Here is a 17714-nt window from a genome sequence, read left to right as displayed (position 1 = left end):
CAGTCCCAATGTGCATTGATTGTACTTGCTTGTATCACATGACTTCACCTCCTGTAACACTCGTCTGTGACAAATAGGCTGCAGAAGGCAAATCCTTCAATAGTTTTTACTACTTTTCTTTACATATTAACTCTGAGGGATTTTAGTGCTTATTTTACTGAAGCTGCTTTGAATAAAAAAACTCTGTAAGCAGAAGTTGAATTGCATAATACAAAGCTATTAAACTATATTTAGTGATTCCATTAGAAATCTGCTGTTGAGCAAGGCAGAGCATATGGAGAGAAGTTGGTGAAAACCTGATTAAACATTTATATGGGGCATATTTTGATTTAACTTGCATAAATAATTAAATTTTTTTGTTGTTTTCTTTTTTTTTTTTCTTTCCTTGAAAACCACCCTTTTCTACACCTGCTCTGCTAAAAATAATGCTACTGTAGCTGCGCTGAAGTAGTAGCAGGAGCGAGTGGGTATCTCATACCTACCCATCTGCACTGGAAGCTATTCTCTCTCCTAGATTTGATGGGCCTGTACCCTTTTGAAAAACAAAAAAACTTTATTCCTATAAAATCTGCAGTAGTTTTCTTTTGTCCTTACAAATAATAAAGTAGTGATGTTCCAAGGGCGGTAATTATTATGCAGAAGTTAAGTTATGCTAGGAGTCCAGATCAATAGGAGAATTTCCCCAAAGCTAATGGGAATTGCAGCTCACATATCAGATGACTGATCTATTTTCTAAACCCAGTAATAGTTTTAAAGGGAGATTCATTTCTGAACTTTACCAAAGTCTGGGTTTGATATTCTAGTGCAGACTCAGTTTTTGTCCTCGGTTGGGATTCAAAGTCTGATTTGCAATAACAATAAAGGTCTTTTATGACTTCTTGGTATTAATAGTGCAGTATAAAATGTGTCTAAATCCTGCTTTAAGGCCCCCTCTTGCCACTAAATATATGAGGGAATTCAAGCTTTTTCTCTAAGAGTTGATCTGAGTGAACATTCAGGTGCCCCAAAGCATGGATTTTTCTCTGAATCTCCTGAGAACAAGGTATTTCAGAAAAACTGTATCTCTTTTCCCTCCCACTGAGTTTCAGAGTTCAAACGCTGTCAATTTCCAGTACCATCTTTTCTTGTCTCCTTGTTACAAGTAAGATTTCATTACCTGCAGAACAACCAGTGCCCACTTTCCAGCATCAGCATTGTCCCAAGATCTTTTCTCTGACTGCCATCACTCATTACAGCAATGTGCTGCTCTTTCATGGTGGCCCAGCAGATTGCAGAAACATGGGGCTCTGGATCATTACCAGGGAACAGAGTCACTTTGGGGTCATTATCAGAGAAAAGTATTACCTTCTTTTTTTTCACAAAAAAAGAAAAAAAAAAAAAAAAAAAGCCATATTCTCTCCAGCAACCCAGTGGTTTCAGTTGAGGTGTTTCAGCAGGGAATTAAATTATGAAATTTTTTTGGAAAGAAGCAGCTAACATCTTTTGAAACAGAAATATTATCTCCTGGGTGGAACACACTATGTTGAGTACTGAAGTGCCTTATGAAGCTGCTCAGATAAAAGCTTCTGATAGTGTCTGTTTGATGAGGAATTAATCATAATGTGGCGAAGCAAAAATCCACCCCAGACTCAGAGAGGCTGTGAAGAGTAATTCTAGTATTTTGGCCAGTCTATGGACGATTGCTTTTGGCTTATATGACAGCAGCCTGTCTGTTAGACTGCAAAAGTGAGCTCTGATGAAAAATTAGTGCCTGTGGCTCTGGGCCTGTGTCTTTGACAGTTGTATCTCATGCCTGCACTTTTCAGCGTGGTGAGAAGTTTAGCACTGCAGGCCTGTGCTTGAGCAGTCCCTGCAGCACAATGTGTGCAGGGAGAGAGCTCAGGTAGCACTCAGCCAGGGTCATGCCCACCGAGAGCTGCCGATGCTGCGGGAGCGGCGAGAGCGTGGGGGAAGCTATGCTGGTTTCTGAATTTCATTAAAAATCTGAGATGTCTATGCACACAGCCTTATTCACAGTTTTTTCTGTATTGTGATTTTAGGATATAACAAGGTGTTAACAAGAAAAACATGTTTTCATTAAAGCTGTATACAAAATGTATCTTTGCCCTGAGCCCTTCTGTGTGTTTATTTTTCTGAAACAGTCTGTTACTTAAAGAAACAAACAAAAACTGAAGCGGGGAAAGAAACTTTTTCCTTTCTGAGTCAAGGTCCGTTTTCAAAAACCCCTTTTATTTCCAGACACTGAGGGTTGTGAGCTGCTGGGTGGGCTGTACTAGCCCAGGTGAGGGCCACACCTCACCTGTTGAACTTATTTTAGTTAAGCTGTTGTAAACATTTACTCTGTTTTCTTTCTCAAAGTGAAAACACTGTAAAAATAATGGCTGCCATAAAGACTGCATTAAACACTTTCTAAAAGGTTACAGTTTGCAGCTGTGAGGTCGTTGCCCTCTGATTACACTGCAGCACTGCCTTCCCCCTGCGCTCTGCGGGCCTGGGAAAGCATTGCCCTGCCTTCCATGCTGGAGGTGTTTGGCCTTCAGGGTGTTGAGCATTTCCTGGGGGTCAGTATGGGGTTGAGAACCAGGTTGTGGAGACCTGTTGGCAATCTGCTCTCACCTGCTGTGTGCTGTGGGTTTGTCCATACCTCCCACCAGTGCCCATCCATGAGATGAGGGTAGCAGCAGTGAAGGGAATCTCACTGACAAGGATGTGTAGAGATACAAGAGAAGACAGCAGAAGATGAAGTGAGAAGAGGACATACAAAGCCATAGAAATGGGAACTCCCATAGGAGACCAAGACAAGGAGTGTTCTGCTGATTTGTGGTGGGCAGAGCAGGAGATGAGAACTGGAAGCTTCAGTCATTTTAATAATTTGATTAAAAGAGGGCTACAGGTTCAGACCTAGGTAAGGAAAACTTCCACTGGTCCAAGCTGGAGTTCATAAAGAGTCATGTAAACACCTGCCAATGAGGAATGACTGGTTATGAGCAAGCCCTTAAGCCTGCTTCCCCCAAGTCTCCCTTGTCTGCCTCTCTTCTCTGCCTCCCTCCTCAGCTGCACAGGTAATGCTGCAACAAAACCAAGCTCCTGATTCAGGTCTTTTGGAACTTGAAGTAGGAGCCATCAGCTTGCGAAAAGAGAGGAATAAGCTTGGACCTGAGAGTGTTCTGTTTGTTGCTCTTCATATTTGTATGTTCTGTACTTACAACTGTGCACAAATTCACTTTTATGATGTGACAGAAGATAAAACAGCCTGTTTTGTCCCATACTCCCAAAGCATTAAGGATCCTTCTGGTGTATATGCTGTGCTCAGTCTGCTACAGGAAGGATTTCCCACTTTTTAGTTATTTTTTAAATGTAGGGATATCAGATATAGGCAGAACTTCCCTCTTTGTCCCTAGTCTTAGAGTCCTTTTGCTTTCGTGGTTGTTTTGCACTGTGGTATTCCTCACATTTTAGAAGCAGGCAGCTAAAATCATGCTAGGTTTTAAAAAATAAACAAACCTCAAATCGCTCTTAACTAAAGCATGTGGATTGTCTAGAGAAACCAAACAGCAGCAGATCCTCAGGTAGGTGTGTTGTCATGTCAGACCCGGTGGAGCTGTGACCTCGCTGGGTGGCCTGCATATCACTTGGATGGTACGGGTGGAGATGTGTGCTTTTCAAATTCAGTGGGCCTGTAAGTTCCCATTCCAAAAAGATAAACTCCGGTCCAACAGGAATAAGGGACATAACAGACAGCCACGGGCTAGGATCAGTCTGTTGAGGACTAGAGATATTGAATTGGTTCTCTAAATTTACAAGCCCTTGTGTTTGTTCCTGATCACTTACCCCTCTGCCTTCTAGTTGTCATGCTTTTTTCTCCCATACCATAGTTTTGGAGCTGGGAGAAGTAAACACCTTTGGGCCAATATGGCCACTGGAACTGAATGGAACTGGGGGAGCTGCACTCTCCATCCTAGCCAAGAAATGCATCCTGGAAGGAATTTTATACTTAAATTGGAAATTCGTTTAGCACTCATATTTTTGCCTACACTAACAGTTTGGGGAGAGAAAGAAAATGAATACTTGTTGGCATGTAACTATTGTAGCTGGGCACATGAAAAGCAGTTTTAATCCACACTTAGTTTAGCTGGCAACTGTCTTTGTCATCTGCTTGGAAGGTGCTTAATGAACGCAAGGAAAAGAGCAGCCCCTTGTACCTGCTGCTACAAGGAAATGCAGAACTGAAGGGTACATTACTGCTCTCATCTGAAGTATGTGAGGTGAAACTGCATAAAATTTAAACCAGTCAATGTGCGTGATGTTCTGTGCACTTGAGGACACATGATGCTACATTGCTACTTTGTGCTTATTTTTTCAAATCCATTAGTGCTGCACTTTCTTGGAATGTTTTATTCAAGAATTGAGGGAATAGTTTCCCTCTGCTTTGTATTTATTACTTAACCTTTATATTCAGAACCTTTATTGCTTACCCTGTGGAAACCAGATTGGTTATACCTTCTACACGTAGGTAGCCGCAATGTGGGAGGCGCACAGCTGTCGTCAGTCTGTCTGTCTGCACAGGGCTAGCACTATTAAGGCTCTCAGACCTTTCTCCCCTGTGCCACCTTGGAAAGGAGGTGTGTGGTGATGCTACTCCAACTTCTCCCAGCACTGGAAACAGCAGAATGACTTAGCTTTGCTCAGAACAACTGAAGAAGAGTTTTAGCCTTTGGCTTTCCATCGCCCAAGTCTTTACAGAGAAATTATTGGTGCTGTTTGAGCCCATATATTGCATTACTATTATTTATTAAGCTGCAAATGTATTTTTGCATCTGACACTAATCATTCAAATACCAAGAGAAGGGTCTGCTCTTGCCAGCACCTGTTAGATCTGTACCATGATGTCAGAAGAAGCTGGTTTAGACTGACAGTAGCTGACTTTATACCTAGCTTTGCTTATTTGTGCCCAAAGAATCTGTTGTCTTTCTTTCACTGTGCTCAATTTTGTATTGCACAAACGATGTCAGGCAGAGAGTGAGAGAACCAGCTCAAGGCACAATGAACCCTGAGCACTATCAGCTGGTGCTGGCTCTGGGAAATGCTGGCAGCCAGTACATTGTGCAGCAACATGGAATCTGTCATCAGTTCTGTGTGCAGAATGTCCAACAGAGGAGCACCTATTTCAGAGGGATAGAAAGGCAGTATGACCTATGGTCTTGAAACATTAGATGAAAAGTCTAATGTAAAGCTTTACAGCAAATGAGAGGCTCCATTTTCTTCTGCAGTATACTTTCTGTCTGGGGGAAACTTCAGCCTAAGAATGTAGTTACTCTTGCCTGATATCAGCCAAGTAAAATGACAGTTCTAGGCATGTGGATACCTAATCTGCCTCCTACTTATAGTCTTTCCATATATGTTGGAGAGACACAGACCCCTCCAGCAGTAACTGATTCCTTAAAATGGAGTAGACCTTGGAAGGTGCCTGGAAGAGAGCCCATTCAGTGGGCTGGAGTGGATGGCCCATGCTTTTGGACAGCTCTTCGACCTTATCTCATTACAAGATACATCCAGTGCAGTTATAATCTCTTCTCTTGGTTTACTTATTTATCACTTTTTCTTAAAATATCTTGAGAAAAATATTGGGAAAAAAAAGCGTGGAAAATATTAAGAGTGAGACCACAAGGGCTGGTTAGGAGGTTCTGTGGATATATATCCAATAAGTCCCATTCTCATACAAGAATCTCTTCTGAGCTTGACCTGTCAGCATCTATTAGTGTTTTTCCAAACAATGATGTCTGGTTTGAGCTGGCTGGGAAGAATTCATTGAGAGAAGAGAGAATTCAATGAGAGAACTTTCTGAATGCCTGAAAGCGGGTACCTGCATATACCCGTTCTTAAAATACACCTTGTTTATATGAAATGCCTGCAGTTTGTATTGCAAGGGCCGGACATTTCAAACCAACCTTTTTTAATGGGCATAATTTTTTCAATAGATTTTTAATGAGATTACTCCACTTTTCTAGAATTCAAAATAAAACATAAATCCTTCCTGTGTGTTGTTTTTTCCATTGTCTTTGGCAACTTTTCAGTCATACACATATATATTCTTTCATTAGATAGAGAACCAATGACAAATAACGTTCAATAAATGTCTAAAAAGAAAACATTTTATTGTTCTCTTCTTCAAGTATAACCAACATTTCTTTGTAATCAGCTAAATAAATTACGTTTGTTGCAGGAGTCATTACTGGGGCAATTTCCGCACACTGCTTGTTACAAATAGACTCACCCGATGCCTACAATTAGAATAAATCAAGCCAGCTGAGAAGGTTCAAATACATGACACAAACTTGACTAAACAGCAACATGACATAAAGGGATGCTGTAATGCCTCCATGATAATAGTATGCAAAATGTAAAAGACCGCTTTTCTGTGCGCTGCCATATGTCCACTGCAGTTTGTGGACATATGGACGTAGGACTCTCTCATGTGTAACGTATATCACACAGACAGAAATAAAACAGGAGTAAAGGGCTGATATCATGAACACTGTTTAGAGGACAAATTAAAATGTTTGTTGTGGCAAAAACATGGGTGTACTAATTAATAGCTCTAGATTGCTTACTGGCACTGGCTGCGGCAGCCTCAGGTTTTTGATAGGCTTCAATAAAAGAAAAAGCTGAATAAAGCTAAATCTCTGAATATAAATGTAATTGCTTGGATAAGGTCTCCTTTCTGGGGAGACACGTTGCTTGATCTTTCAAATTGCAGTTTACAGTATGAATTAAGGTATTTGCATATTTACTTATAGTGTGAATAAATTTATTGCTTTCCATTGTTGCTCACTGGATGCAAAAGTGGAGTTTGAAACAAGCAAGGAATAAGAAAGCTCACAAGAAGTTTTCATATTGATGAAAACATTTGGAACATAAAGTTTAGTTCTTAGCCAACAAGAAAGTGATAATGTACATCGAGTGATACGTGCATGTTGTGCTTTCATTCCTCTCAAAGACAGAAGCTGCCTGTTAAATATTTTCTTGCCAGCAATCAAAATGGTATAGGCTTAAACCTTGTCTCTCCGAGAATCTGGGGAGCTGATCTAAATCAGATGCCTTCTTCCCTTAATAAAGCCACCTATTTGCATCCTCTTGTTAAGAGCTACAGGCTAAAGAAAAGCATGAATAAAACTACCTGGCACCTGGAATGAATGGCAAACAGAATTACAAGTGAAAAATTTATAGTATGTTATTTCACTGTACTATTTTAATGGTTAATTTAAAATTTTTCCTTCTGTTTTGCAAGCAGAGCTGGAAGAGCATATCAAGTTGTGGAAAGACAAAAGGATTTTTATGGCAGATAGAAGCTGTACCCTGAATATTAAGAACACGAGTGAGATCAGCAGCTAATGTGCACATAGCAACTTGCTTCCATAGGAAAGACACAAATTTCTCCCCCAGAGAGATTAATCTCCTCATACATGAGTCATTCAAGCATGAAGAAATATTCTTTGGACATGGTGCACCAAATGGAAGCCCATACATCAGACAATGATGGTGTATTATATTGAGACGTTTATAGGACTGGGACATGCCAGCTGGGATGTGCAGCTTTAAGGGAATAAAAAAAAAATTGCATCTTAAGGTGGATCTGCAGAGAAACTCAGACAGCCAACACTGTAAATGGGTGTACATTCACTTCTCCCTTCAAACGTGTTTCCGGCATGAGGGGAGTCCCTTCTCATGGAATATATTTACTCACATTTTAATCTTGGCTTTCTTCAACTACATGTCACAGTCTTCATAATTGGATTCTTGCCCCTTGTGAGAGCTGTACTCTTGCCTGGCCTCACATCCATGCTGTAACTCAGGTTCCTTCTGAGTTATAGCCATACTAAAGAGTTTGATATATCCTGCAAAGGCCCTGAACAACGGCAGTCTGAGGTTTCCTGAATAAGTTTTGGAGTGTGGGCTGCAAAGTGTTCAGAAACACAAGTTGTTAGCTTCTGAACTGGAGATGACAAGGCAAATGTAGGTTTTCCTACTTTTACCAAGGAAGACTTTTGGTCAGTGTTTGGCTGAGCAAACATGGCTGGGCTCCCTGCAATGCAGAGCCTGTCTTACTTCTGTCAAGAAAGGTAAATCTATGTGTTTATCATTAAAACTCAATTGACTCATAAATTTCACCTACAAGTTGGTGTAGGCAAATACTGCTCAGTGGCCATGTTTTTTCATCTAAGATTCCCATATGCAAGATCTTCCCTGGATTGACAGCCCAGGAAAGGAAAAGCACTGGTTAAAGCAGGCACTCTCAAACCAATAGGAGCACTTCAAATGCAATTTCTATTTTTATAAGTATATAGAAGCACTAAGTAAATTGCTATTAATTATTCTGTACATAATTAACTTTCTCTGCACTTAGACAAGCACTCTTTCTTAGGCAGATACATACAAGTCCTGGTAAGTCAATTGGTGTATTTCACAAAATATGATACTCAAAGGCTTTCCCAAACTGATAGAGGACAAATGTGCTTGGGTTATGGATCCATCATCAAGAAGTTCACTCTAAGAAGGGGCAGGCAAGTGGCTGTGTGCTTACCCATCTAAGACAGCACTGAGGGGGACTCAGACTCACAGGTAACCCCAGAAATACTCCTGCACTGTGAACTGGGAGAACAGAGCTGTGGGCTTGCTGTGGTAAACATTTCATATTTGGAAGAACTTGGTAGAAATATCTGATATTGTTCATATGGCTCAATCTTTTTTCAGAATTCAAAGAACATCTGGATGATGCTCATAGCCATATGGTTTAGTTTTAGGTAATCCTGTGAGGAGCAGGGAATTGGACTTGAGGATATTCATGGGTCTCTTCCAATTTGAGATACGCTCTGATTCAGTGACTGGAAGGGGCAGATATGTGAAAATGAACTTTTCTATTTCCAGTTTCTGACATTCACTTGTGGCTACTTTAATTATTCTTGTTTCTACTTGTCTCAGACTAGTTTCTGATTATTTTCTCTTCTGCATGCTTCTCCTGCATAACGGAGATGGATGGTAGAGCCCACTCATAAGAAATATCTTTCAGACCATATTTGCGTTTGCTTTTGGGATAAAGATTTTCCTAGGGCAACTTATCTGTCTTTCTGGCTTAGATTTTTAATTCCAACTTTGCAAGAGGCACAGATCTCTCACAGATCTCACAGATCTTTTCAGCACTTGTATGTTTGTAACGAGTGCCAGTGCAGCCCTCAGGATAAAAGATGGCAGCTGAGGCGTTACCTGGGCTCACTCGTGGCTCTGTCAGCTCCCTGCAGCCCAGCTTCCAGTGTGATTTCTGCCTGAAGGTGTAGCATGAAATGGGCATCCACTAATCCTGCATATGGCATGAATGACTGCTCTCCCCACTCTCAGACTCTGCAAGAATGGGAAGCAAAACAAAAACAGATCAGCCCTCCAAAAAGTTTCATTTCAAAAGAAACAAAAAAACCCCCTCACAAACATGAAATATTGATCAAACTTTTCCAAGTCTGTGTCCTTTTCATTTCCCATCATTCTCTCTCTTACAGACTTGTACTTCCATTAAAAAAATGCAGCAGCCTTGCAGGTTTTTGCAGACTATCTGCTCTCTTGGAGACTTGAGGTTGTGAGTGTTTTCCTTGAAAAGTATCATCTTTTCATGTCATAAAAATTTTGACTGGTAGATAGAGTCTATCAGGCAAGCTTTCTGCTTGTGATATTTAACTCTACTTCATTTCCCTGGCAGGAAATCTGGATTCTAAGAATGTTTCAAAGTGTGCTTTAATGGATGGTGGTGAAACATTTTCAATTTTAAACTCCACTTACCTATATCAGGAAAGCTGTGTGTTTTTTCAATAAAATATTTCATTTTGAATTCATTTGTGCCTCAGAAACACATTATATTTTGATACATGATATACAGTAAGAAGAAATCATACATATTTTATGTGCAACACATTGAATTTGTAATATGTGTCTGATAATGACTTTACACTAAGTTCCTATTCCTCTACAGTTGTAGAGAAATAGCAAGGTAATTGCTGTCCTGAGCTAGACAGAGTCTGCTTTAGTGCTGCTCACTTGCTTATACAGTTGTGGGAAACCTATAAATCTGATTTGAGTCTCTGATGAGACTTTCATACACCAAGGAGAAAAATGATACATTGTGATAAAATAAAATCCAGGACTTGTTTTCTTCTGGATGATTCTTCCCTTTTAGTGTTTGGACACTTCATTCAGGCTTAAGTACTTTCTGTGTATGTTTTGTTTTAGATATATTAGGAAAAGTTTTTCACTAAACATGGCTTCACTTGGCAGAGAGACTTTTTTAATGATTTCAGCAGACTGAGTTGGAACAAGTGCTCAAGCTGCCATAAGGAGAACTAATTATTAGATTTGAGAGTTTATGTATGTATATTTATACATGTATCTGTAAAAACATAAGGGAATAAATGCAATGGATGCCTGATATCCTCTGCAAGTCCTGCATGAAAGAAAAGCATAGCAAAAGCATGGAGGTAGGACAGCATCAGGAAAAATGAGACTGAGAGCTAGGAGTTATTCATTTTCCCACAAGATGGTTCTGACTTCCTGCCAGAAGGTCAGCATCTGATAAAGTATTTTACACTAGAGCCTTTCTTTTTTTCCATGATCCTTAAGAAAGTGAAGGATGTGGGCTTAAGCTGGTAGAAGACAGTCATAGATTTCAATTTCAGCATAACACCATTGAGAGAGTGCTGGATAATAAATAAAATTTTCAGTTGTGAAATAGGAGATGTAAAGTCTTTGCTAATGCTATGCAATAAATAATGGTGGCATTTCTATGGCACATTTTTAGAATTAAAAAGGGAATCCTCTTATTTCAAAATGCAACATCAAAACATGATCTTATTAACATCTTCAAAGGGAGAGCCAGTGGTTCCTCTTTCCCCTTTCCCCTCTCCTCCTTCCCTCAATTCTCTGTTTTTTTCAAGAAAAATAAGTTATATTTAGGAAACATGTCTCTTCCCTCACATAGATCCACCACAGCTGGACTTCACTCCTGCCATGCAGGGCAGAATGTCACTGTACATTGGCTCTCTCTGTTTTACTGAAAACACACATTAAAGCATTTCTCTCAGTCAGACTTTGGACTGGAAAATAGGTGATTTTTACTGACATCTCCTACTCCTGATATGTAGTAAGCTGTTCAGGGCCCAGCACAAGGATGGAACCTTCTCCAAGCCACTTGCTGAGAAAATGGGAGAAAATGTGTGCTGAGTGGTCTGAGGGGAGTCCCCTCCAAAATGTCCCCAGTTGAGAGTTTCTGGCTCTAGCCTTGAAGATGTTCCAGTCAAATGCCAAGCATTCCTAGGCCAGCCAATTGAAGGAGTCAATTAATTGGTTCAGAACAGGAGGTTGTCGTGACTATTTCCTAAATAATATCTTTTGCATTTAAATGAAGATGAAAGAGGGTGGAGATTATTCCTCCTGTAAGTTTGTGCCATTTCTAGAACATCAGGGCTCTGATTCCTGTAGGTATTAATGTTGCTCCTGTATTCCTGAATATCATCACCCCTTTACTTCTGTTCATTTGCTCAAGCTCATCACCTGTACCCTTCCTAGACAGTGGTGTCTCTTTCTGGGCGCCTTTTCTGCAGCTACCTGCACACAAGCATTCCTCTCTTCATCTTTCTGGATGCCAAGGCACTTTCTGGGAGAGAGAGGAAAAAAAAGAAAGAAAAAAAAAAGGAAATGTTTGGAAAGTGAGAATCTGTGCTTTTACTGCTTTTCAGTGATTGAATGAGGCAGACATAATCCTCTCTATAGACACAGGCAGCAGCAGTACATTTTTACATGGATGTAACAAAGCTGGGCCTTTCCTGGGGAGTAAATGAAGTCTTCCTGTCTGCTTTGTACCTAATGTTAGAGCAATATCATCAGGTGAGATTGGAAGGGGAACTGCCAGGTCACCATAATGATGTTAACCTGAAGACTGTCATCATGGGCTGCAGGGAGAGCCCATGTGAGACCCTGGCTGCAAACTAAACTGAGCTGTGTCAGAGGAGATGGTAATTGGCATTATTCCAGCCTAACTGGAATCTTCATCCGTAGGCATGGGTTACCACATGGGAACTTCACACACTGCAAGCACCAGCTGATACTCTTTCATCCTGGCCAGAGTTTCTGGATGGGAAGTCTAAGGTGGGAGCTACACGACTGTTATCTGAGAAGTACCTTTTAAATAAGCCTGAGCTGTGTCAGTGATGAGCACAAAAACTGCTATGTTATTGCCCATGTAATGTAGGAATTTCTTTCCCAAAACAGGTTGATGTGTGTTACAGCTAGCAGATCTTGGTTTCCTACAGGTGTGCAGCCCTCAGGCTTCTCTGTTGTCTAATCATGTGTTGCTTTTTGCAAATCCTTGTCTGTATTTTCTGTGTGAACTTGGTGTGAATTCCCTGTGTCTCCTACCCCTCCTGCAGTAGACGATAAAAAGGATGTCTCTTTCCTACCTGGCCACCTAATTTTCTGGAGGCCGTTGTAAAACAAGTCCTTTGAGACACAACTCCACCCATTTTGGTTGAAAATGGCCAAACAGTTCAAAATTTACAAGCAAGAAGAAATACATACTAACTGTGTGAACACTCAAACCTCATTTGTAACCAGGATAAAAAAGGACTTTTGTATCTGAAGCCATCAGGTACCAGTCAATCAGACAAAGTAACAATAGAAAAATGACATCAGAAAAAACACAAATGATTAATAAAATATTTAAAACTTGATTCTTCCTCACTTTGAAAAAGTGAATTAATGAACGCATCAATCAAATCCCTGAAATTCCAAAAACCTTCAATTTACTCTTATTGTCAATGCATGGCAGGAAAGTAGCCTTCACCCAGAGATACCCACTAAAATGTAATTAACTTTTTGTTTGTGGAAGAATTTTCTTGGGAAATTTCAGATGCTTATTTGGAGCTCTCGAGGGGTATTGAATCTTTAACAAAGACATCACTTCTCTTCAGAGTTCATTTGTTAGTGGAGTTAAATGAGTGTTAAGAAAACGAAAGAATCTAGAGAATATAGCTAAAAACATCTGGTTTCTGAGTTGCTCAGATTTCTTCATTCTCTTGGGAGATAACTATCTGACTAGTTCTGCAGCTAGCATGCTGTCCTCTAGGGTAGACAAGACATGGATTTCTAGAATTAAACATCTTTACAGTTAGCAAAACCCCACCATTTCCATGACTTGTTAAGGATGTGTTTTGGCCTCGGAAAATTTTCAAGGCTTTCACATGTATCTGTCATAATCATGAACACAAATACACAGACAAAATGAAGACAAACTTCTTATTTTCTTTGCTCAGATGACCTTCAAAATTCTTTAGCTCCAAAATTCTGTACAGCCTCTACTGTGACTTGTTCTGTGTATCTAAGAAGAAAGGGAAATTCTGAGATAATTACATAGAATACAACATGAATTCATGGAGCAACAAGCATTTGTAAAGTACCTACTCTAGTCTTCACAGATTCTTGTACCTACCATGAATTACATGAAAATCAATTAACTTAGGTTAAGAATTCTAATATTGATGAATCTTGGTAAGAAATTTGGGGGAGGTAAATCAGCAGAGCTCCAGTCTCCAATGTATTAGAACCATATTGCATGTACTAGGCGAGAAATGGTCTCATGCATACTAATGTAATTTGATTTTAACTATGGGATTTATAAAAAGGTGATAATGACATGTACATATCTTTATAAAGAGATCTACAGGTGAAAGCAAGAGACATATTAATAGCTCTACTTTTCAATGAGCAGTACTGATTCTTAGCTGAATGTCTTCGAGGATTCAGTAGAGAGATGCTTTGAATAATATACAGGAGGCCTAGCCCAGAGGTTTGAAAGCAATTCTGATTTGATTGTTGTTGTAGTAATAACAATTCATATCAGGATGGAATTTGTTACAGGTTTTTGGACAATATTTTGTTTCTACCTGTGTCATAGTGTCATATGTCACTGTTAGTTTATACTTTGCTAAGATACAACACTAAGTAGCATAAATTTTCCCATTTTTATGTAGAAATACAAACATTCCTGTTTCTGGGATCAAGCTGTGACAATGGTAGCTTGTAGGAAAGAATAAACATTTTCTTTACATCATCCTCTTCAGCTGGACAACCCAGGGCATTTTCTGGATGTGAAGAACAAAGAATGGTGTGCTGTAAACACAATGGGGAGTTACACTCATACTCCATCCCTGGCGTGAGCCAAGGGCATGTGCAGAGCTGTGCTTCTCAGCACTCTGTCTATGTCTACATGGATGGCGGGGGTGGGCCACTGATGGTCTCCACCAAACTCTCCACAGAGTGTTAGCAACCAGCCCAACACTGAGTCTGCCTAAATGATTCCTGAAAAAGCTTGGCTTTGCAGAGGATCATGTTGTGTTGCACTGAGTGGATGTTCGTCCCAAGAAGAAGAGCGCTTCTCGTCTTTTGCTTTTGTGCTTCTCAGTGAAGTCAGGGTCCAGAGCTAGCCAGACTGGATGCCCATGAGGCTTTCAATCCAACAGGATCACTAAATATTCAGGATCTGTCTAGTAAATTGGAAGGTCCTAGCTTAATTAAAGCACCTGAGTTGCATTTAGGGGATGCAGGGTAATGGCCTGCGGATTTTAGCAGAAACTAAGAGGGTTTAACTCTTGTTTAAGGTTTTGAAGGCCTTCAGTTTAGGTAATCCTAAGTTTCTTAGATAAAGGTAGGGATCATACGAGAGATGGGAAGGAGTATGACAGACATGGTGATTAAGATAGCAATTGAAATGTTGGTTGGTTTGCCCGTACGTCATTGTTTTATATGATTTGTGGTGTGTGGGGGGAGTGTAATTGTTGTGCAGTATGCGAGATGAAGGTAGAAGAATAAGCTTAGTAGGGAGATTTCCACTGCCCTCTCATTTTTGAGCACTGTGATCCACACACTGTCATGCACTCAGTGACTGCTGGTTAGACCTATAGCTTGGCTTTGCATTGCCTGAATTAGAGCGACATTTGACCTTGGCTGTCAGAGAAAAGCCCCACTGCTAGTAATAATTTAGTACCTACTTTTGCCAAATTCCCCCTCATCCAAATGAAGGGTGATTGCATAAGGGAAGATTACAGGACTGGTCCTCTGTGATACAGCAATGTAAAAAATCCACTTATCTCTAGAGTTCAATTGTTTCCCATAAACCTGCTCAACACAACTCTCAATTAATCTTGTTAATTCACTGTCATGCTCATTATCTAAGAAATAGCATCAAATGTGTGTCCAAAAGGTTGTAGCCAAAGTATACTGGTAGAGCGAGGGGACATGTAGCATGGCAGCTTCAAATGGCCAGGGAAAGAGACCTACCACAGGGCAGCAGCATTTTCTTAAATCTTTGAAAAAATATTTTTACCTCTTTATAAAGCAGTCCTTGTATACTTTTTCATGCATTCCTAACACATGAAGCCCCATTTCTGCTCACACAGATCTCCCATTTTTGAAACAAGGCCTGTAATATTTGGGTAAGATGAAATTTTGTTGCTTATATTTATAGCTCCAGGTTTCATACCAGAGTTTCACAGGATTAGCAAGGAGCCAGCATGTATGCATAGCAAATTCTCTGCACAGATAACTTCATTTCTCAGTTAGAAAACAGGATTTTTTTCTCTTTCTAGGCGCTGTTAGAGGTCTTCAAATTATGCATTGTTCTGTTTAACTAATGTAATCCTCTCTGATGAAAGGAAAACTCATTTTCATTAGTAGGTGAGCAGTGGGGTTGCATTAGTAGTCAAGTCCCATTCTCCTTTACACTGATGGAAATCCAGATGGTGATGCTGAAAGCAAAATTCAGCCTAATGTGGACAAGGTAAAGTATGATTTTGAGAAACCACTTTTCCTTAAAACACAGCACAATTCATGTGGTCCCCCTCTTTATCTTAAAACAGCATTTATGTGTCATTCAAATTCCCATTTTTTTTCAATATTTTCCTGTACTCAGTCTAGCAATAAGTAGCTGAGTGTGTCTAATTTGGATGGATTTGTATTTTTAGGCTGTTTACAGCTGAGATTGGTTTTTTCCCACCTGCAGCTGTGGGGTGTTTAACTTCTCACCTGCACTCATATTTTAGGGTCACTCTGTAGACATCAGAGGGGTTGCTCTGGGCAAGTTATAACTCCCTCTGTTTTAGCCAACATGGGGAGTTCAGGCACTTTATGCAGACTACCTGGTTTTACATGGCTGAAATGAGAAGCAATGAGAGCCCCCTCACCCTTCTGTGACTCACAGCCCCTCCTAAACCACTGCTTCATCCCAGCGTGGCATTTCCATTTTTCCTTTTCAGTAAACAAGCAGAATTTAGTCTGGCACTACAATTAGATGCTCTTTTACTCACCTTCCCCTCAAGCATTCAAAGTTGGCTTTTTGTGCAGTGGAAAGAGAGGTTTAATAAATCACACAAAAACAATGTTTTCTGCTTCTATTTTTCAAATAAACTCTGCAGAAGACTTGGGTAAACAAGACTTTTTTTCCCCTGAATTGGGTCTTCATTTACGGGAAAATTGAAAGTTCACCCCCAAATTATTATGATTAATAAATCATGTTCGTTGCTCTAGGTGTATGACCTTGCAAAATTCATTTCAGTTAGCTGCTAAAGTATATTTCACTTTGTTTTTTTACTTGGCAATGGAGAGGCTTTTCTTGCATTTTATATACATTAGAAAGAAATTATGCTTGTGTACATACTCAATAAAAATTTGCTGTCATTCTACTCAATATATAGTCAGACTTCTCTAAGATGAAATAGTTCAGAAACACTTTTCTTGATATGGCAAGCAATTTTTAGATTAGCATGTTGTATTTTTAACCTTCATAATTTTCTGGATACAAAAGTAAATCTTAAGTTTTGTTATACCTATAATTGCTCTGACAAAAATGTTCACAGTGACATGGGTGGTGGCTTTGGCTACCAAGACAGATTTTCATAATAATGAGTTTTTTCCTGTAGGGGGCTGTGAACTGCTAATTAGCATCCATGACCCAATATTCTTAGCAAATAAGAGTAATAGCAGTAATTTCTAGCTTTATGCAGGGTGCAACTCTAATATTACCAGCACTTCTGTTTCATTTGTAATTAACTGCAAGCAATTATTATAGAGTCAAGGAAGTATATCCTAATGCTCGTAGGTAATAAAAAAAATTGAAATTATGTTTGTAAAACTCATATGTTTCATGCTGGGTGCACTGATTTCCTTCAGAGCACTGAGATTATGTGCCTATCAATTAAAAATTCTTCTTTAATGTTGCTTTACATTGATATGCTTTGAATGTTGCTGTATAAGTATCTCATCGTCTATTTAATTCTCTTCCTTTTTTAAAAAACAATATCCTTGAAATTTCAATTAATATTTTGACCTCAAGACCTTACTGAATACTTAATTTGGCTAGTTGATCTCAACATAAGATTTAGATGGTACTGAAAGAAGTTGTTTACACTTGATTTTATGAGGTCTGCATCTTAGTCCTATTAGAACCGTGCCCCCAAGGCTGGCGACAGAGGGGCGCATGCTCCTGCAGCACAGCTGACCTCCCCAAACAGAAACAGATCTGCTGCTTCTTTTACTCAGCAAAATAATGCACAAGGCTTTCTGCAAATTGACTTACTTTCCCCTGTTCATATTGGTTTCTATGACAGTAGCAGCAGCTACTGTCAGAA

This window comes from Geospiza fortis, unplaced genomic scaffold (assembly GCF_000277835.1).
Source record: "Geospiza fortis unplaced genomic scaffold, GeoFor_1.0 scaffold7, whole genome shotgun sequence".
Taxonomy (NCBI): domain Eukaryota; kingdom Metazoa; phylum Chordata; class Aves; order Passeriformes; family Thraupidae; genus Geospiza; species Geospiza fortis.
This window is presented reverse-complemented; position numbering follows the sequence as displayed.